General features: G+C 42.8%; 1 long non-coding RNA gene across 1 annotated transcript; it reads left to right on the forward strand.

Moving 5' to 3' along the window:
• The first annotated feature begins 11,331 nt into the window (after positions 1-11,331).
• LOC134808347 (uncharacterized) lies at positions 11,332-18,303 on the forward strand. Its single transcript, XR_010151083.1, has 3 exons — positions 11,332-11,456; positions 11,926-11,998; positions 18,213-18,303. It is a non-coding gene; the product is annotated as an uncharacterized LOC134808347 (long non-coding RNA).
• The last annotated feature ends 4,120 nt before the right edge of the window (positions 18,304-22,423 follow it).

Consider the following 22,423-nt stretch of genomic DNA (forward strand, 5'->3'; position numbering starts at 1 on the left):
GAGCCACCATGCATGGCCTGTCATTTTTTTGGTTGTGTAACTTCCAATTCTTCTCCCTATAGAGGATAAACGTTTTATTGTTTATCATGTAGGTGAGATGCAATGCTATGCTGCCCACAATGGAAGCTTAAGGGGGGACATCTTTCCTCTTCTTGAACTGGCTCTCTAAGGTTTTTGGTGGCAACAGAAATTCCACATGACATGTCCTAGAATGTGTGGGTCCCATACACTCTGTGCAAATGCCATTTTTCTAGTCTGGATAGATCCTGACTTCCTTGCCCCTAGTCGGCATAACCTTGAATCTTATTTTTTTTTCTCTCTCTCTACAAAATGGTGCCTTAGATTTTTCATTAGATTTAGAGTGGAACAAAGTAGGGGGTGCAAATTAATATCAGGATGAATAACTTAAGGAAACAAAAATTCCTGCTTTCAGAGAACTAGAATGAGATAGCAAACAGAACCCCTGAGGACCAGGATCGGTTTAAAATACATAGCTTTACCATTAAAACACAACTCAAGCCCAGGAGGTTGAGACCAATTGGAACAACATAGTGAGATCCTGTATCTACAAAACACACAAGAAATTAGCCAGGCACGGGGGCTTGTGCCTGTAGTACCAGCTACTCAGGAAGCTGAGGCAGGAGGATCACTTGAGCCCAGGAGTTCAAGCTGCAGTGAGCTATGATCACGCCACTGCACTCCAGCCTAGGCGCCAGAGCAAGCCCTGTCTCAAAAACAAAAACAAAAACAAAAAAACCCCCACACTAATTAACAACAAAAAAGTGGGGGTGGTGGGGAGATGAGAGGAAGAGTAAAATGAAACACAAAACACAAGACCATCCCTGACGAAAGCAAGCCTTTCACATGAACTCACCACATCTACAAACTCTCCATCTTGTCTTACAGGAAAAAACAGTGGGGAGGGGTTTGTGCAGGGTCAGAGCTGATGGTCCCTAGCACACAGTGGGTGCCCAGAGAATGGCTCTTGTGTGGGCAGCACTGCTGTCTGGCTCGCACAGGGCAAGCCCAACCAAGAGTTTGGTGATTCTGATTGACAGTTTTGATTGGATCTCTTTGGTGTCATCTCACCTTTAGTCAGAAACTGTCTCAGGAAGGATTTAAAGAAGTCAAAGTCTCCCCCCTGCCCCATGAATGAGGACTTAACAAATTCAAAGGCCAGGGGATAGGGCAGGTGGCTCAATCTTGCCTATTATGAGAATCTTGGCTGCCTGCCTGGGTGCACAAAGCAAACGACATTTTTAAATTTCTTCACAGTCCATTAGGTAACATGTAATACCCTTCAACTGAAAGAATTTCAAGTCACGTGCCTAGAGCCTTCTTATTTAGGGTGTCTCTCCCATGGTGACCATGCAGCACCAAAAATATCTTCTGTAGATATTCATGTGACTAGATCTTGGTTATATGTAAACAGGAATTTTCATTTGAGTCATAATTAGTCTCCAGATAATTAACTCATGAGCTTTTGGCTAAGTTTCCTTTGCTAATATTCTCAGGTTGTACTAAAGTTGAGCTAGCAGAAAAGGGTTAGGAGTAAATTCGGTTGGGGAAATTGTTAGTATTTGACACAATACTTCTTAAACCAGTTTAACTTGATTTGTGCTGTAGCCCTTGAATAACTGCTGTCTTCTTAATTTGCTGAATTGGAGAAGTTCCTTGATTTGTTCCTTAGTTCCTTAAATAGCTTGTGTTCATCCAGCTCTTTCGACTCTGTCCATGAACACTCTATCTCCTCTCAACAATGATTTGGGCTGTGTTTTGGATCCAGCTGCTTAAGAAGGAATGACTGAGGAGAAGTCAATTGGGCCAAAATTATTCTAGGAGGTGAGATTGAAATGAGTTGACTTAAGCATAAAGCCAAAATGAAACCAGTCACACAGAAAATGTACAAGGTGATTATGAAGTTTGCCTCTAAATTAAACAGAAATCTGTGACAAACTGCCTCTCTTGCAGAGTCAGTTCTGGGTCAGCTGGCAGCAACTGCACTCCCTTGCAGATCTGCTCAAGACCTTGTGTCAAGCTGTCTCCCACTTGATCCAAGTCATCCTAGGATCCTTTTCTTGAAAGTCATAAAAATAGGACAACAGATTCATTGTCAACACCAGCCATGACAGTCACTTACTCTTTTTTTTTTTTTTTTTTTTGAGATGGAGTCTTGCTCAGTCACCCAGGCTGGAGTGCAATGGTGTGATCTCGGCTCACTGCAACTTCTGCCTCCTAGGTTCAAGCGATTCTCCTGCCTCAGCCTCCCGAGTAGCTGAAATTACAGGTGCGTGCCACCATGCCCGGCTAATTTTTGTGGGTTTTTTTTTTAGTAGAGGTGGGGTTTTAGGTTGGTCTGGAACTCCTGACCTCAGGTGATCCACCTGCCTCGGCCTCCCAAAATGTTGGGATTACAGGCATGAGCCACCACACCCAGCAATGTTTTTTGTTTTTTGAGGCCTTTATTAGAAAGCTGATTTAATGTGATTTCATGCTGAAATAAATCTGTATCTGAGGATGCTAAAAGTCTTACTGCCAAGCCAGATCTCAATACAGTCTAAACTGGGAAAGGAGCCTTCATTGGGATGATGGCCAAGAAACTAGTCAGTTGTAGATGTAGCTTAAAAGGTCATTGGCTCACTTGCAAGAATGCTGGCAGCTTCAACATTTGCTACACATTCCTCTCATTAGTCAATTGTTTTTAAATGTCTTTTACACTGGAAAACTCAAGAATGTCTCCTGCCTGAATGTACCATTCTCAGCTGATCTCTTCCTGTGAGATGTTAGGAATGAGGTCCTGCAGCATCCCATGTGAGTCACAGGTCAGGAGGCAGGATGCCTCCAGCTTCTTTGCATACAGCCACTCTACTCCCTCCCTGTGACTCAGTCCACACTCTCCGAGAGCATACACAGCATGCCTTGAGTAGAACCTGAAGCATAGACCCAAAAGAATCAGAGCCAGAAAGGATCTCAGATAGCCTGTCCAGTGGGGGGTCTGACCATGTGGCTTACCTGGTACTGAGAAGTTTCACATGGCACAGAACTTTCACTGGTAAAACTGTGGATCTTGTGCCAGCTGAAGCAGGTGGTTGCAATGTGCCCAACTACTCTTCAGAGAAGAAACTGAGGCCAAGGAGGCCGACTTGCCCAAGCTAACAAAATCTGTCAGTGGCAGATCTAGGATTAGAATCCAGATCTAATGGCGCTAAAGTGTAGTGCTCTTTCGAAGCTGGAACTTTCTTGTATTGCCACAGTGCATTGCACACAATAGGTGCTGAAATTTCTGTTGTGGTTGTTTTTTGAGTTCAAAGGATATGCTTTTCACAGATATGATTGTTCCTAATTAGCAATGGATCTCACTCAAGGTCACTGTGAATCAATGGTGAAATCAGTTCTCTACTTCTAGATTCTGAACAGAACAGTGAGAATGAAGGGGAGGGAAGCTTTGTGAGTAAAAATACAAGTGGTTAAACAAACAGAAGGACTGTGCAAAGATGAAGAGACCCTTGTGTGTAGGTTAACCGAGCAACACAGTAGCAGAGAACACAAAGAAATATGGTATAGGTGTAAACACCAAAGAGTAGGAAGTCTTTTCCTGTCCTTAGAGAAAGAGTATGGTAGAAAAAAAAAGCATTATAGTTCTGGCAAGGGAAGGTAACCATGGAGATACACACACCCCATGTGGCAATGACCACGTGATGAAAAATAATATCACCTGACATTTGTGGTTGTATGTTTTTCAGGGTCAAAAGAACCTAACTCCCGGCAGTATTCTTTGTCCTTCCAGATCTGAGATCTACCCTGTTTTCCCTGCCAGTTTTCTCTCCTGGATCCTGAGTGTTTTGTTTTGTTTTGTTTTGTTTTGTTTTTTTGAGACAGAGTCTCGCTCTGTCGCCCAGGCTGGAATGCAGCGGCCAGATCTCGGCTCACTGCAAGCTCCACCTCCCGGGTTCACACCATTCTCCTGCCTCAGCCTCCCCAGTAGCTGGGACTACAGGCGCCTGCCACTACGCCCGGCTAATTTTTTTTTTTTTTTTTTTTGTATTTTTAGTAGAGATGGGGTTTCACCGTGTTAGCCAGGATGGTCTCAATCTCCTGACCTCATGATCCGCCCGCCTCGGCCTCCCAAAGTGCTGGGATTACAGGCGTGAGCCACTGCGCCCGGCCGATCCTGAGTTTTTTATAAACTTGAACAAATTACCAGGGATCATTAGTCTGTGATGCATAGATCTTTATGATCACTTAACTAAACAGTGCTGTATCCTCTTCAATGCTACAGTCTTCTCACCTACAAGAGGCACCAATGTTATATGTATAAGAGAACAGATAAAGCATTAGGGATGTGACTTGCTGAGGATCAAGACTGGAGAAATGGGCCAGGCGCCGTGGCTCACATCTCTAATCCCAGCATTTTGGGAGGCCGCGGCGGGTAGATCACGAGGTGAAGAGATTGAGACCAGCCTAGCCAACATGGTGAAACCCCGTCTCTACTAAAAGTATAAAAATTAGCCGGGCATGGTGGCGGGCGCCTTTAGTCCCAGCTACTCGGGAGGCTGAGGCAGGAGAATGGCCTGAACCCGGGAGGCGGAGCTTGCAGTGAGCCGAGATCGCGCCACTGCACTCCAGCCTGGCGACAGAGTGAGACTCCGTCTCAAGAAAAAATAAAAAATAAAAAAGATTGGAGAAATGTCTATTGGAAACAGGAGCTCAGGAACAACCTATTTATCGTGGAAGTCTTCAGCAACTCATTTTGTGAGGTAGTGCTTTGGCACTTGATTTCTTTTATCTGGGATGGAGCCCAAGGAAGTGGTACTTGGAGAGGGAGCAGCATAAACAAAATAGAAGTGACTAAGCTGTTTTGACACCCATTAAGATGGGTGTTACTCCCCAAATGGAAACCAGCTATCTGCTTTTCTATTTTACCACGCCTTTTCCTGCTGGTGATCTGAAACAGGGTTACCTGTTCCTCTGACTAATCCCTAAAAACGCAGGTGAACAGAGGCTGCGATGACCTACTTTGCAAATACCTGTTACAGTGTTAATCAGCGAACTTTGTGGCCAGACGTCCTCACAGTTGTTCTACTTTACACTGAAGGCCAGGTAGGGAGCAGACTTTGGAATGGGCTTGTGGCCACCCATCAGAAGCAAGGGAGTTGGGAAACAAGTGCTGATTAGAAATGCAAATTATTGGCTGGGTCTGGTGCTGTGTGCCTGTAGTCCCAGCTACTCAGGAAGCTAGGCAGGAAGATTGCTTTAGCTCAGGAGTTCGAGGCTCTAGTGCACAATCACAGATCACACCTCTGAATAGCCACTGCACTCCAGCCTGGGCAACATAGCAAGCCTCCGTCTCTAGAAAAAGAAAATGCAAATTATTGGACCTTACCTTAGTGTCGTGATTCAGAATTTCTTTTTGTTTTTAATAAAGATTAACATTTAGAATAGTTTTAGATTTACAGAAAAATTGTGAAGATAGTACAGAGTTTCCATATAACACACACCCAGTTTCCCGTTATTAACATCTTACACTACTAGTATGGTACATTTGTCACAAGTGTTGAACCAATATTGATACTTTCTTGTTAACTAAAGTTCATATTTTATTCACATTTTCTTAGTTCTTACCTAATCTCCTTTTTCTGTTCCAGGATCCCATCTAGGATACCATGCTACATTTAGTCATCATGCCTTCTTAGGCTTCTCTCTGTTATGACAGTTTTTTAGACTTGCCTTGTTTTTGTCATAAGTCTTTTGTTGTTGTTTTTTGAAATAGGGTCTCCTTCTGTTGCCCAGGCTGAAGTGCAGTGATGTAATCATGGCTCACTGTAACCTCGAACTCCTGGACTCAAGCAATCCTTTCACCTCAGCCTCTGGAGTAGCTGGGACTACAGGCGTGTGCCACCATGCCAGGAGAATCTTTTTTTTTTTTTCCTTTTTGAGATGGAGTCTTGCTATGTCTCCCAGGCTGCAGTGCAGTGGCACGATCTCAGCTCACTGCACCTCTGCCTCCCAGGTTCAAGAGATTCTCCTGTCTCAGCCTCCGGAGTAGCTGGGACTACAGCTGCCTGCCACCATGCCCGGCTAATTTTGTAGTTTTAGTAGAGACCGGGTTTCACCATGTTGGCCAGGCTGGTCTTGAACTCTGACTTCAAGTGATCCGCCCGCCTCAGCCTCCCAGAGTGCTGGGATTACAGGCATGAGCCACCCAGACCAACCCAGGAGAATCTTTTGATTGTACAGGTGAGATCTTGTTATATTGCCCAGACTAGTCTTGAACTCCTGGCCTCAAGCGACCCTCCTGTCTTGGCCTCCCGAAGTGCTGGAATTACAGGCGTGAGCCACCATGTCTGGTCCCAGACTTTCCTTGTTTTTTGTGACCTTAACAGTTTTGAAAAGTACTGGTCAGGTTTTTTGTTTTTGTTTTAGAGACGGAGTTTTGCTCTTGTTGCCCAGGCTGGAGTGCAATGGCACGATGGCTCACCCCAACCTCTGCCTCCCAGGTTCAGGCTATTCTCCTGCCTCAGCCTCCCGAGTAGCTGGGATTACAGGCATGTGCCACCATGCCTGGCTAATTTTGTATTTTTTTTTTTTTTTTAGTAGAGACAGAGTTTCTCCATGTTGGTCAAGCTGGTCTTGAACTCCCGACCTCAGGTGATGCGCCCGCCTCGGCCACCCAAAGTGCTGGGATTACAGGTGTGAGCCACTGCGCCCAGCCTGGTCAGGTATTTTTTATAGAATGCCCTTCAACTTGGGTTTGTCTGATGTTCTTCTCATGATTAGATTGGGGTTATGGGTTTTTGGGAAAAAGACCACAAAGTGCCACTCTTATCACGTAACAAGTGTACACTAAGGTAGTTCTGTCATTTCCCCACAGTATTCTTTTTCCTCTCCCCTTTCCATATGTATTCTTTGGCAGGAAATCACCATGTGCAACCCACACATAAGGGGTGGGGAGTTCAGTTTCACCTCCTTGAGGGTAGAATATTTACATAAATTATTTGGAATTCTGCATGGGAGATTGGTCCATTTCCATCATTTATTCATTTATTTATTTATATCAGGAGAGACTTATAGACATTTATTTTACATTTTGAGTTATAATCCAATACTCTCATTTTCCAGTTTTGGCCTTTTGGGCGCTCTTTCTGGTGGCCCTGGTGTCCACTTGACACAACCCCATTGTTTGTTTGTTTTAACACTTCGTTACTTTCTGGCATTTAATTTTTTCTTCCAGGCACTTGTTTTTAATTTCCTGCCACTTCTTTTTTTTGACAGGCTTTTCAGATGTTTCTCCTACACTACATTTGAACAGCTATTGACAGGGAAGAGCTCTCTATTTTTGAGATCATAAGAGTCACATTGGGCCCTTGTTAAAAATAAGAGTTTCATGCCTCTTCTCTGAAGATTCCAATTTAGTAGTTCTGGAGTGAGCCCTAAGGGTCTGGAATTTATAATAAGTATCTCCAGATGGTTCTTACAATCAGGAATGTTTGGTAAACAGCGCCTTAAGGTCATTTTAATTAAGACTTCTGTGTAAAGCTTAATTTAGATAGATAACCACAATCCGTAGTGTTGGAAGAGTGAGTCTCTGTAGTTGGAATTCCAAGTGTTTTCAAATGCACTATTTCATTTAATCCTCATTATTCAAATATGAAGTAGGAAGAACATTTTGTAGGTGAGGAAATTTAAACCTCAGATAAGAAGGTGGCTTTCCTAAGATCACACAGTGGAATGCATCGCCATACCATGATCAATAGGCAGAGACAAAAAGTAACACAAAATCTCTTGTGTTTTGGGATTTGAAATAGCATTACTAAGTAAGATGACTAAAAAGATAGGATGTCAGTCTGTTGATAGGACTGATTTTTTAGCAATAAAGATTTATAATCTAATAGTAAAATTGATCTACCTAAGCAAGCCACTGTTTCCAGTACCTTTCCTTCCATCAAAGTGTACCATGTTCACATTTTTTGAGTGACAACTATGTGCCAAGTATAGCCTGCTCTCCTAACTTCTTTTCAACTGGTTCCTTTTTCAAAACTTTAGACATAAGCCAGGTGTGGTGGCTCATGCCTGCAATCCCAGCGCTTTGGAAGGCCAGGGTAGATGGATCACTTAAGGTAGGGAGTTCGAGGCCAGCCTGCCAACATGGTGAGACCCCGTCTCTACAAAAATTAGCTGGGCATAGTGGCACATGCTTGTAATCCCAACTACTCAGTTGGCTGAGGCAGAAGAATCACTTGAACCCGGGAGGCAGAGGTTGCAGTAAGCCGAGATAGCACCACTGCACTCCAGCCTGGATGACAGAGCGAGACTGTCTCTAAAAAAAAAAAAAAAACAAACAAAAAAATTGAGATGTAAATCTCCATGAGTTTCCCACAGCTGCCATAACTAAGTACCACAAACTAACTTGCTTTAGGCAACAGAAATTTATTCCCTCACAGTGCTGAAAGCTAAAAGTCCAATATCAAGGTGTTGGCAAGACCATGCTCCTCCCCAAACCTCTAAGGGAGGATGTTTCCTTGCTTCTGCTAGCTTCTGCTAGCCCCAGACATTCCTCTGCTTATGGCAACATAACTGCAATCTCTGCTTCTTCTTCACACAGCTGTCTTCTCTCTGTGTTGTGTTTCTGTATCTTCACATTGGGGGCTCCTCTTTTTATAAGAACTCGAGTCAGATTCAATTAAGGGCCCACTCTACTCCAGTATGATTTCATCCTAACTATTTATGTCTGACTCCCCATATCCATTAGCAATCACCTCCCATGCCCCCCTTTTCCAACCCCTAGCAACCACAAATCTACTTCCTGTCTGTATGGATTTGCCTATTCACAGGCATTTCCTATAAATAGACATTTCATGTAAATAGAATCATAATAAGAAGGCTTTTCTGTTTGGCTTCTTCTGTTTTCAAAGTTCATCTACACTGTAGTGATAGCAGCAGGAGGCAGACAAATGCCTAGGCAGTTAGGGGCGGGTCCTTGGTGAAACCCCACCTTCAAGCCCAACATAGTCTGAAGGCTGAAAGATTGGACTCCTGGTTCCAGATGAAACCTGCGACCCTGAGTGAGAACTTCTGTTCCTGTTTGCCCACCCTTTCCTGATTGGTTCTTTCTGAATAATGCTTTTAAACCAATCAAATGTTACCTTTTCCAATACTACCTATGGCCCTCCCCTTCCCCATCCTGTGCCTATAAAAACCCCCAGATTCAGCCACACTGGGGAGATGACCCAACCTTCCTGTCCCCTCTCTGCTGAGAGCTGTTTTGTCACTCAATAAAATTCTCCGCCCTCATCACCCTTCAATTGTCAGCATGACCTCATTCTTCTTGGATGTGGGACAAGAATTCAGGACCCACCAAGCACAGGTACTCAGAAGGCTGTAAACATTGTGGCCCTCTTCCCTCCACCAGCAGAGGGCAGCCTCCCAATGCCACAGGAAGCAATGGCAGGGCCAAGCCAGCCCTGGAGCCAAGGGCCAGAGCTGGGCAAGGACCTGTCCAAGCTGTTAACACACTGCTGTCCATCAGGCTGCAGATGGTGGGACTAAATGAGCTAATTAGCACACTGTAACACCGCTTCTGGGGCTTCAGGTTTGTAGGCACCCTTGCCTGGGCACCACTGCATCCCCTTGGGATGTGGCAGGACACACCTTGTCCAGCTGCAAGCCCTGCATGGAGCCCACTCCTGTGCTGAAGTTTGGAAGGGCTGGTCAGATCCCATACTCACTCACTCACTCACACATCCTCTCCTGCCAGGGGCTGAGCATGTAGTCACAGCAGCAGCAGCAGGAGCCATGGGCTGGAGTGCAAGCCAGACATGGCCCAGTGGGCCAAGCAGATGGGATGTCTGCTGCTTCAAACCTGGCAAAGGGGCCAAGAAAAATCCTGCATTAGTAGCATGTATCAATGCTTCATTCCTTTTTATGGCTGAGTAATATTCCACTGTTTGGATATAACACATTTTGTTAATACACTCATCAGTTGATGGACACTTGTGTTGTTTCCACTTTTTGGCTATTATAAATAATGCTGCTATAAATGTTCATGTACAAGTTTGTGTGTGAACATTTCAATTTTTTCATACCTAGGAGTGGAATTGCTGGATCATATCATAATTATGTTTAATTTCTTACCATTTAGAGACCTATTATACAGCATGGAGACTACAGTTAATGACAATATAGTGTACTAAAAAAATGCAAATAGAGTGGTCAGATGTCATGGTGCACACCTGTAGTCCCTGTTACTCAGGAGGCTGAGGTGGAAGGATTGCTTCAGCCCAGGGAGGTTGAGGCTGCAGTGAGCTATGATCATACTAGTGCACTACAGCCTGGGCAACAGAGCAAGACCTTGTCTGAAAAAAGAAAAAAGGTAAATGGAGAGGATGATAAGTGTTCTCACCACAAAAGTGATAATTATGTGAGGTAACACATTTGTTAATTAGCTAGATTTAACTATTCCACAATGTATATATACTTCAAAACATTGTGTTCTACACAATACATAAAATTTTCTCTATTAATTAAAAATCAGCAATGTACAGAGGTTGTAATTTTTCTACATCCTCCCCAATTCTTTGTATTGTCTGTATTTTTTTTTTATCATAGCTATGAAAGGAAAATAAATCTTGGGGCCTCAAAATCACTAAATTAAAGGGTAAAGTCAAGCTGGGAACTGCTTAGGACAAACCTGCCTCCCATTCTATTCAAAATCACCTGCTCACTGAGATAAATGCATATCTGCTTGCCTCTTTGGAGAGGCCAATCAGAAACTCAAAAGAATGCAACCGTTTTTCTCTTATCTACCTATGACCTAGAAGCCCCCTCCCTGCTTCGAGTGGCCCCGCCTTTGCTTTGAGTTGTCCTCTTTTCCAGGCTGAACCAACGTTCATCTTACATATGCTGATTGATGTCTCATGTCTCCCTAAAATGATAAAACTAAACTGTGCTCTGACCACCTTGGGCACATGTCGTCTGGACTTCCTGAGGCTGTGTCATGGGTGTGTGCCCTCAACCTTGGCAAAATAAACTATCTAAATTAACTGAGGCCGGTCTCACATATGCCGGGTTCACATTTTGGTAACCACGAAGGGATTCTGAGTGGAGGTGCACCTGATCTTTGACGAAGTTCCTATCGGTGCTTGGTACCAGCATGACCTAACCTTATGGCTTAAACCAATAGGACAAATTGCTGAGGTTTGGGAGCACACCCTCCAGAGGACCCCTGATCTCCCAAAATTTGGTTGAGATCTAAAGTTTATTTCGCTGTACAACTCCCCCCACACCTTTTTTTTTTTTGGTTTTACTTGCTTCCAACAGGAATGCAAGATTTCTTGCTGATGTTGGAAGGCAGGCTCCTTTATGGAGTTTGAGCTTGCTCCCAGCAGGGAAGACGAGTTCAAGGTTTTCCTGCTTCAGGGATGGTAGAGAGCAGTCTTCAGCCTGAGACTCATCCCTAGGTAAGTAGCTGAATTTTCTTGGCTAAAGTTTAACAACCAGCTGGTCTTAATTTCTCCTTACCATTAGAGCACTCAGTGACCAAGTCTACCTGACTTCGTCAAATCCAAGAGGGAATTCCAAAGCCTCTCTAATTTGGCTAAAATTCCTTGCAGCTACAAAAGAGGAAAAAAAAACAACCCATGTGTTTGGTTTCTGTGTTTGCTTCCTCCTTAAAAAATGAAATGTTCTTTCATTTACTTTTCTTCCACCCTGTACCTCCTTCCCTCTTTGCCACCTGTAGTATCAGAAAATCTAGAGAAGGCTTCTAATAACTTGAACCCCTTTAAAGAATTCAGAACAAAGTCATCACTCATCCCTTTTGGGGTGTTCTGTTTTCCTTGTGGTGTTTCAAGAGTCCTGGGCAGATTCTTCTTAGGTCTAAAGCTCTGTTTTCCTGTATTACATGAGCTGACCTCTTTGGCTTTGCAGGTAACCAGAGATGACCTTGTACTGTGAGAGGATTTGACCCTGGCATGTGAAATGGCAGACGAGAGCTAGAAAGGTAAGGGTGGCTGAGCACAGTTTACAGGAAGTGGTCTTGGCTGTTGTTGTTGTTGTTGTTGTTGTTGTTTTTTGAGACAGAGTTTCGCTCTTGTTGCCCAGGCTGGAATACAATGGCGTGATCTCAGCTCACTGCAAACTCCGCCTCCTGGATTCAAGCAATTTTCCTGCCTCAGTCTCCTGAGAAGCTGGGATTACAGACATGTGCCACCATGCCTGGCTAATTTTGTATTTTTAGTAGAGACAGGGTTTCTCCATGTTGATCAGGCTGGTCTTGAACTCCTGACCTCAGGTGATCCTCCCACCTCAGCCTCCCAAAGTGATGGGATTACAGGCATGAGCCACTGTGCCTGGCTGTTTTTTTTTTTTTTTTTCCTCCTAGGAAGTCGTTGTTTAAGGATCCTATTTCTAGTTTGGAGATGCATTCTAAAGGATCTTCTCTACCCGAAAACTAATTTTGATTTGGCTTGTCTATGAACAATTGCATGAGGAACTGAACTGTTGTTTTCATAGGTAAATGAGAAACTGAGTTTTCTCAGTTTGAAAGAGAAAGGCATTTTGCTCCTGGGTGACCGGGGGGCTCATGGGAGTGTCTGGGTGATTGACCCCCCAGATGATGTGCAGCAGCCCTACAGGGAAATCCCCAACAAAAATTAATTTTGAAAAAGGCAGCCGGGTGTGGTGGCTCACACCTTTAATCCGAGCGTTTTGGGAGGCCAAGGAGGGCGGATCACCTGAGGTCAGGAGTTTGAGACCAACCTGGCCAACATGGTGAAACCCTGTCTCCACTAAAAATACAAAAGTTAGCTGGGTGTGGTGGCAGGTACCTGTAATCCCAGCTACTCAGGAGGCCGAGGCAGGAGAATCACTTGAATGTGGGAGGTGGAGGTTGCAGTGAGCTGAGATCATGCCACTGCACTCCAGCGTGGGTGACAGAGCAAGACTCTGCCTCAAAAAAAAAAAAAAAAAAAAAAAGAAAAAGAAAAAGCTTGTCCAGGAAATGCATATGAGGGCTGAGCACCCAGCGTTTTGAGCTCTCTCAGAGGTCATAGAACTCTGGAGAGAGAAACTGAGATACATAAGAGGGTGGAAATGACTCAGTGGTGACACACTATGGAGTCCTGCCCACAAGCAGTACACATCAATCTACCACTCAAAAACCTTAGGCTACAGCTCAGTTCCTCCTTTTAGGAAAATAAGTAGGAAACAAATCATCTAAGAATGAGGAGAAAACAAGGAGAATGGCCCCCTTTCAAGTAATCCATAGGTTTTATGGCACCTCTACTTGCCAGAGTTTATGTAAAATAGAAGTAATATGGTCTTTGTGCATATTTACATTAAGGAAAAAGAGCTCTAAAATCTGTTTGGGAAAGGACTGTTAATGTCGTTTCAAAGCTAAACTATAAACTAGGTTCCTCCCAAAGTTAGTTTGGCCCATGCCCAGGAATGAACAAGGACAGCTTGGAGGTTAGAAGCCAGATGAAGTCAATTAGGTCAGATCTTTTTCACTGTCTCAGTTATAATTTTGCAGTGGTGGTTCCATAACTTTAAATGATGACTATCACAGTTTTCATAAGTAATCTAGGTAAATAATTAAAATAAAATAATTAGGTAAATACAATGGGATAGTTGTAGACAAACTTGTCATAACTTAGAATCTAAAGTTAAATTAAATAATATGGCTGGGCGTGGTGGCTCATGCCTGTAATCCCAGCACTTTGGGAGGCTGTGGTGGGCGGTCAGGGGTTTAAGACCAGCTTGGCCAACATAGTGAAATCTTGTCTGTACTAAAAATAATAATAAAAAAAAATTAGCCAGGCGTGATGGTGGGTGCCTGTAGTCTCAGCTACTTGGGAGGCTGAGACAGGAGAATTGTTTGAACCTGGGAGGCAGCGGTTGCAGTGAGCCGAGATTGCACCACTGCACTCCAGCCTGGGTGACAGAGGGAGACTCTGTCTCAAAATAATAATAATAAATAATAGGTATTTTATTATTTGGGTATTTTCCAATAAAATTATATTGTAGAAAAACATTCTTTCTGAAAAAATGTGTGTCCTTTTAAAAAGGTGAAAAAGTTTTGTCTGATTCAAAGCTTATTTAAAGGTTATATATAAAGCAAGGTAAAAAGGGGTTGGGCATGGTGGCTCACGCCTGTGATCCCAGAACTTTGGGAGGCTGAGGTGGGCAGATCACCTGAGGTCGGGAGTTCAAGACCAACCTGACTAACATGGAGAAACTCTGTCTCTATTAAAAATACAAAATTAGCTGGGTGTGATGGTGCATGCCTGTAATCCCAGCTACTCGGGAGGCTGGGGCAGGAGAATTGCTTGAACCTGGGAGGCGGAGGTTGTGGTGAGCCAAGATCATGCCATTTCACTCCAGCCTGGGCAACAAGAGCAAAACTCCATCTCAAAAAAAAAAAAAAAAAAAAAAAAAAAAAAAAAAAAGCCAAGCTAAAAAGAATCATGAAATAAGAGAGATGTAAATAAAGTTATAAAAATAGGCCAGGCATGGTGGCTGACAACTGTAATACCAGAACCAGAACTTTGGGAGGCCGAGGCAGACAGATCACCTGAGGTCAAGAGATTCAGACCAGCCTGGCCAACATGGTGAAACCCCATCTCTACTAAAAATATGAAAATTAGCCAGGTGTGATGGTGGACGACTGTAATCCCAAATACTTCGGAGGCTGAGGCAGGAGAATCACTTGAACCCAGGAGGTGGAGGTTGTAGTGTATTGAGATTGCACCACTGCACTCCAACCTGGATGACAGAGTAAGACTCCATCTTGAAAAAAAAGGAAAAAAAAAAGTTATAAAAATAAAGAGGTTTTTTGGGTTTTTTTGGTAAGAAAACATAAAGAAAAATAATTTCATATGAGAAAGCATCTTGTGTGGCAAATTTAGTCCTAGAATAAAATGACTGTTTAAGAAAGAAGGATGTTCAGGACAAACCAGAAAGTCAAAGCATGTCATGAACGGTGTATGTAAGTCACAATAAGAAGATTTATTTAAAAAAAAAACTTTTATATGATCAAGTTGTCTATAATTAAAGTGAAATTATAATGATCTTTTCAGAGACTGGGCTTGATGTATAAAAAATCTTATACACTATATAATTGGTTACAACAATGAAATTTTCTTAAGGGATTGATTTTCTCTTAATAAATTATGAGAGATTTTAATTTATTTTTTATTTTTATTTTTATTTATTTTTTTGAGACAGAGTCTCACACTGTCACTGAGGCTGGAGTGCAGTGGCACGATCTGGGCTCACTGCAAGCTCCGCCTGCCGGGTTCATGCCATTCTCCTGCCTCAGCCTCCGGAGTAGCTGGGACTACAGGCACCCACCACTACGCCCAGCTAATTTTTTGTATTTTTAGTAGAGACGAGGTTTCACTGTGTTAACCAGGATGGTCTTGATCTCCTGATCTTATGATCTGCCCACTTTGGTCTCCCAAAGTGTTGGGATTACAGGCATGAGCCACCGTGCCCGGCCAAGAGATTTTAATTTTTTTTAACTCAACATTCACCTTTATTGGATCTCACCATTTTCATTTTCTGTCCCCTTTTAACCCTTTTAAAGGGTGCAAAATAGTAACACTCTCCTTCAACTCATTTCGAGCTCATATAAGTTTATTTCCTTGAGTTGTGTTTGCTGTTGTGGCCTGATGATAACAATGTTTTCTTTCTTTCTTTCTTTCTTTTTGAGACAGAATTTTGTTCTTATAGCCCAAGGTGGAGTGCAATGGCACAATCTCAGCTCACTGCAACATCCGCCTCCTGGGTTCAAGCGATTCTCCTGCCTCAGCCTACTGAGTAGCTGGGACTACAGGCGCACGTCACCATGCCCAGCTAATTTTTGTATTTTTAGTAGAGACGGGGCTTCACCATGTTGACCAGGCTGGTCTTGAACTCCTGACCTCAGGCAATCCGCCTGCCTCAGCCTCCAAAAGTGCTGGGATTACAGGTGTGGGCCACCACACCCAGCCCTCGTATGTGCTTTTAAAGTCCTTGTGACAGTGAGTTACAAGGCTTTGACTCCTAGGTCTAAAAAGGACACCAAGTCCTGCGAAATCCTAAACTCTGACAGCAATTAAAGGCTCATCTTCAGGCCTGCTGGAAGATGCCAATCAAAATAAACTGCATTTCCTGTGACACAGGGTCAGAATTTAAAGCTATTCAACTCCACAAGGCCCAGGGACTATTGTGGAAGAGGTGGGTGTGTGACACTGTAAGGGCCAATTTTCAGGAATAAAATAAGTTCAGTTTCTCTATAAGTTAATCAATAATGTGAAAGGCACACTGATGCAAGACCAGCATATGGGCCCCCGTGTCAGATCAACAAGTTTTTCTTGAAGCATTAAGTGACTCCTTAATAAAGGTAACAATGTTTATAAAAGGCTTATGGAAGTTATATCTTATGGTCAAGATTAAAATTTTATAGATTGTTTATAAAAATTAAGTCTCCTCTCAATGAATGAAGGTTTTCACTTTTTTTTTAATCCCCGAGTTATCACTTTGGTCAAATGAATGAGTTATTTTACAATGAGTTACCAAGTGTTTTAAACCTTTGATATTTGACAACCCAGAATCAAATTATAAATTATGTATTGGCCAGGTGCGATGGCTCATGCCTGTAATCCCAGCACTTTGGGAGGCCAAGGCAGTGAATCACCTGAGGTCAAGAGTTTGGGACCAGCCTGGCCAACATAGTGAAACCCCATCTTTACTAAAAATACAAAAATTAACTGGGTGTGTTGGCACATGCCTGTAGTCCCAGCTACTTGGGAGGCTGAGGCAGGAGAATTGCTTGAACCCAGGAGCCAGAGGTTGCAGTGAGCCACGATTGCACCACTGCACTCCAGCCTGGGTGACAGAGGGAGACTTTGTCTCAAAAAAAAAAAAAAAAAAAAAAAAAAATATATATATATATATATACACACACACACATATATATATATATGTGTGTGTGTGTGTGTGTGTGTTATGTCTTTTTCTGACCCAATTAATCCTTTAAGATATTAGGTTCCCTGGCCGGGCGCGGTGGCTCACGCCTGTAATCCCAGCACTTTGGGAGGCCGAGGCGGGCGGATCACGAGGTCAGGAGATCGAGACCATCCTGGCTAACACGGTGAAACCCCGTCTCTACTAAAAATACAAAAAATTAGCCGGGCGTGGTAGCGGGCGCCTGTAGTCCCAGCTACTCAGGAGGCTGAGGCAGGAGAATGGTGTGAACCCGGGAGTCGGAGCTTGCAGTGAGCCGAGATCGCGCCACTGCAGTCCAGCCTGGGCGACAGAGCGAGACTCCGTCTCAAAAAAAAAAAAAAAAGATATTAGGTTCCCTAAAGTCCAAAAATGACATAATTTGTCCTATTCGGTATAAAAATTATACAGGAAGCACTGTCAAATATGAAATGGTGTTTGGTTTTCTTTGGGCTGTATTTGTATAAATATGTTATTGGTATGTGTTCCAAAATTATGGGAAACTCCTATAATTCTGATATGACTTAGTATACATTATCAGTAATAATTGTAATCATTATGTTAAATTATTGTCTGCCACAGAGGCAAAAAATTTCCTTGTCAGTTGTGTTTTTTACTATGGCTGCCCTAAAACTTTTTGTCATCCACAGACAATTGTTTTCTTGGTTTGGTCCTCTTTATAAGGTGGCTTTATAATCAATAAAACTCTAACAAGTGCTAACAGGTGCTCTTTTTTTTTTTTTTTTTTTTTTTTGAGACAGGCTGGAGTGCAATGGCACAATCTTGGCTCACTGCAACCTCCACCTCCCAGGTTCAAACAATTCTCCTGCCTCAGCCTCCTGAGTAGCTGGGATTACAGGTGCCCACCACCACGCCTGGCTAATTTTTATATTTTTAGTAGAGACAGGGTTTCACCATGTTGGCTGGGCTGTTCTCAAACTCCTGACCTCAGGCGATCCACCCGCCTCGGCCTCCCCAAAGTGCCGAGATTACAGGCATGAGCCACTGTGCCCAGCCTAAAAGGTGCTCTTGAATGCAGGTTTCTGATAACTTTGGAGACTGTGACATCAGAATTGAGGGAAAACTTTCAGGACTCATGCAGAGCTGAAATATTCATGAAAATGAAGTAGACCAGGAATTAACTGCATGGACTGAACTGATAGAGGACTGAAGTAGTCTTTTTGATACTTTGATTAAAACATTTCTGATCCTTTGTTTTGTTTTTTCAGAGTCAAGGAAACATTTCTTTTGAGCTATTGTCAACTTTTAACAAGGAAGTATACTCCTATGATCAAAATTTGGAGCATATTTGTTTCTTTCTACCTGATTTCTCCAGAATTTGGGAACTATTTGTGAGTATTCTTAACTTTTGGCAATATGGTTATTTGCATAAGTTCAATAAGAATCTGTGTTCATTTGTAGTAGGACACAATTGGAGAAACTGGTTATTTTATCAAGGCTTTGACTGAAATGGTGTACTTTCCTTTAAGGAATCAAACGACTAATAGAGCCAATAAAAACCCCTTGGGAAAAGTGGCCTCATACCTTTGTCTACACAGTCCATGTACTGGGTTCCTGACCAGTGAAACAATGTTCCATCGAAGCCAATTTAAAAGACTATGTAAAAAAATTATGGCTGGGCGTGGTGGCTCACGCCTGTAATCCTAGCACTTTGGGAGGCCAAGGTGGGTGGATCACTTGAGGTCGGGAGCTGGAGACCAGCCTGACCAACATGGAGAAACCCTGTCTCTACTAAAAATACAAAATTAGCCAGGTGTGGTGGTGCATGCCTGTAATCCCAGCTGCTCAGGAGGGTGAGGCAGGAGAACTGCTTGAATCTGGGAGGCAGAGGTTGTGGTGAGCCAAGTTTGCATCATTGCACTCTAGCCTGGGCAACAAGAGTGAAATTCCATCTCAAAAAAAAAATTATTCTTGCTGCACTGTATACAAATAATCAGGCCAAGTATAATAAAGCAAATCAGTCCCACTGTGATTTGTCTTTAGCAAAAATGGGAAACTGGAGAGAGAAAATTTATGTTTCAAAAACTATAGTTCACCTGTTGTTAGATTCTAGTCTTGCCTAATGTTTTTCAATTTTTATTATTTTCTACAGTTTGGACTGATTTTTTTTTTTTTGGCTAGAAGTCTTCAAAATAATGTTTTCAATTTTTTTCATTCTTTTTTCCCCCATTTTTCCTAATTTGGAGTCACCAAAAACTAAGCTGTGCTTTCTTAAAGCCCTGTGAACTGAAGCTAGACAACTTAAACTTCAGAAGAAAATAACAGCAACCTCTTTACATACATCAGCCACTTTCATAGCTGCTACTGATGTATGAACTTCAGAGTAATGTGGCTTATATTGATTTTCCAGGATTCTTCTTTTGTTTCTTGTTGTTTTCCTTCCTTCCTCCTCTTACTTTCTCTTCATAGGACATGAAACTTCACAACCTGCTAAAAATGAGCTTTCCTAATATCTCTGGACCTACCTGTCTAGGAATCAGATGAAGCATGAAACCAGAGACTCATTTTCTTCTAAAATGCTTTCTCCAAAAGATTTTTTTAAAAGAGAAGGTGGAAATGTGAAAGGAAACTAAATCTTGGGGCCCCAAAATCACTAAGCTAAAGTGAAAAGTCAAGCTGGTGACTGTTCAGGGCAAACCTGCCTCGCATTCTATTCAAACTCACCCCTGTTCACTGAGATAGCCTCTCCTTTGGAGAGGCTAATCAGATAAATTCCCCCTTTGGAGAGGCTAATCAGGTAACTCAAAAGAATGCAAACATTTGTCTCTTATCTACCTATGACCTGGAATCCCCCTCCACGCTTCGAGTTATCCCGCCTTTCTGAACCAATATTTATCTTACATATGTTGATTGATGTCTCATGTCTCCCTAAAATGTATAAAACCAAACTGTGCTCTGACCACCTTGGGCACATGTTGTCAGGACCTCCTGAGGTTGTGTCACCAGTGTGTATCCTCAACCTTGGCAAAATAAACTTTCTAAATTAACTGAGGCCTGTCTCAGATACTGGTGTTCACACAGCCATCCTAGTGGATGTGAAGTGGCATCTCATTGTGGTTTTGCATTTCCCTAATGATTAATGATGTTGAGCATCTTTTCATTTGCTTATTGAGCATCTATTATATTCCTTGAAGAAATGTCTGTTTAAATCCTTTACCCATTTTTAAATTGGATTGTCTTTTCAGTATTGAGTTTTCTTTTCTTTTATTTTCTTTAAAATAGAGGCAGGGTCTCACCATGTTGCCGAGGCTGGTGTTGAATTCTTGGAGCTCAAGTGATCCTCCCGCCTCAGCCTCTTGGAGTTCTGGGATTACAGGCATGAGTCACCACCCCCGGCCTTCAGTGTTGAGTTTTAAGAGTTCTTGATATATTCTGGATATTAGACTTTTATTAGATATGTGATTTGCCAAGTTCTCCCTCTCATTCTGTGTGTTGTCTTTTCACTTTCTTGATGGTGTCTTTTGAAGTACAAAAGTTTTTAATTTTGAAGTCCAATTTATCTCCTTTTTCTCTGGTCACTTGTGCTTTATGTGTTATATCTAAGAAACCATTACCAAATCCAAGTCACGGAAATTTACATCTATATTTTCTTCTAAGAGGTTTACAGTTTTAGCTTATATTTAGGTCTTTGATTCATTTTCGTGTAACTTTAGTATATGTGTGAGGTAAAGGTCCAATTTCATTTTTTTTGCATGTGCCTTTCCAGTTGTCTCAGCATGTAACTGACTTCTTGATAAGTAGCTTGGTTGAAATCTGCTTGAGCAAATGAAAATAAATAATGTATTTGATGAATAAGAGCTACTGCTGTATTCATTGCAATGCTGAGTCTGGAATTCAGGAATTTGGGGCACTGTAGCGGGTAGAATGACGGCCCCCAAGGAGGTATGTCCATGTTCCAGAACCTGTGAATGTGATTTAATTTGGAAAAGTAGGCTTTTGTAGGTATAATAATTAAGGAACTAGAGAGGAGATTATTTAGGGCCCATCCTGAATTATTCCGGTGGGCCCTAAATCCAATTAAAATTGTCCTTATGAGAGACACATAGAAGAGAGACAGATGGAGGAAACCTTGTGAAGATGGAGGCAGAGACTTGGAGTTATGGTGCTAGAAGCCAAGGAATACCTGGAACACTAGAAGCTAGAAGAAGCAAGAAAGAATTCTTCCCTAGGGCCTTTGAAGTGAGCCTAGGCCTTGATTTCAGACTTCTGGCCTCCAGAATGGGGAGAAAACAAAATTTTGATTGCATAAAGCCATTGGATTTATGGTAGTTTGTTACAGCAGTCCTAGGAAACTAAAACAGACACTTTTAAATGCTTATAGAAAAGATGATTATGGGCCAGGCATGGTGGCTCATGCCTGTAATCCTAGCACTTTGGGAGGTGGAGGTGGCTAATCATTTCAGGTCAGGAGTTTGAGATCAGCCTGCCAACATGGTGAAACCCCTCTCTAAAAATACAAAATACAAAATTAGATGGGCATGGTAGTGCACGCCTGTAGTCCCAGCTACTCAGGAGGCTGAGGCAGGAGAATCACTTGAACCCAGGAGGTGGAGGTTGCAGTGAGCCGAGATGGTGCCACTGCACTCCAGCCTGGGCAACAAAGCGAGACTCAGTCCCCCACCCCCCTAAAAAATCCAGCCGTTCCTGAAGTCGTCACATGCTCCATCATACCTCAAAAGAAATTGCTTTGATTGGATGCGGCGTCTCACACCTGTAATCCCAGCACTTTGGGAGGCCGAGGCGGGCGAATCACCTGAGGTCAGGAGTTTGAGACCAGCCTGGCCAACATGGTGAAACACCATCTTTACTAAAAATACAAAAATTAGCCGGGTGTGGTGGTGCATGCCTATAATCCCAGGTACTCGGGAGGCTGAGGCAGGAGTATCACTTCAACCCAGGAGGCAGAGGTTCCAGTGAGCTGAGATCGTGCCACTGCACTCCAGCCTGGGCAACAGAGTGAGACTCCGTCTCAAAAAAAAAAAAAAGAATTCATAACTACTCCATTATTCACACAATGAGATACGCTAAACAGGTTATCAAGGAAAAACAATGAAAACTTCCAATCTTTTAGAATAGAATGGGCTGGGCGAGGTGGCTTACACCTGTAATCCTAGCACTTTGGGAGGCCGAGGCCTGCAGATGGCTTGAGCCCAGGAGTTTGAGACCAGCCTGGGTAACATGGTGAACATTAGCCACCATGCCTGGCTAATTTTTATACTTTTAGTAGAGACGGTGTTTCGCCATGTTGGCCAGGGTGGTCTCAACTCCTGGTCTCAAGCAATCCACATGCCTCAGCCTTCCAAAGTGCTGGCATTACAGGCATGAGCCACCATGCCCAGCCTATGGCTTCTTATTTGCTCAAAAAATACAGAATACTTGAAATAGTAAGAATCATTTTTAAAATTTTTTTTTGAAATAT

This window comes from Pan troglodytes, chromosome 15 (genome assembly GCF_028858775.2).
Source record: "Pan troglodytes isolate AG18354 chromosome 15, NHGRI_mPanTro3-v2.0_pri, whole genome shotgun sequence".
In the NCBI taxonomy this organism is placed as follows: Eukaryota; Metazoa; Chordata; class Mammalia; order Primates; family Hominidae; genus Pan; species Pan troglodytes.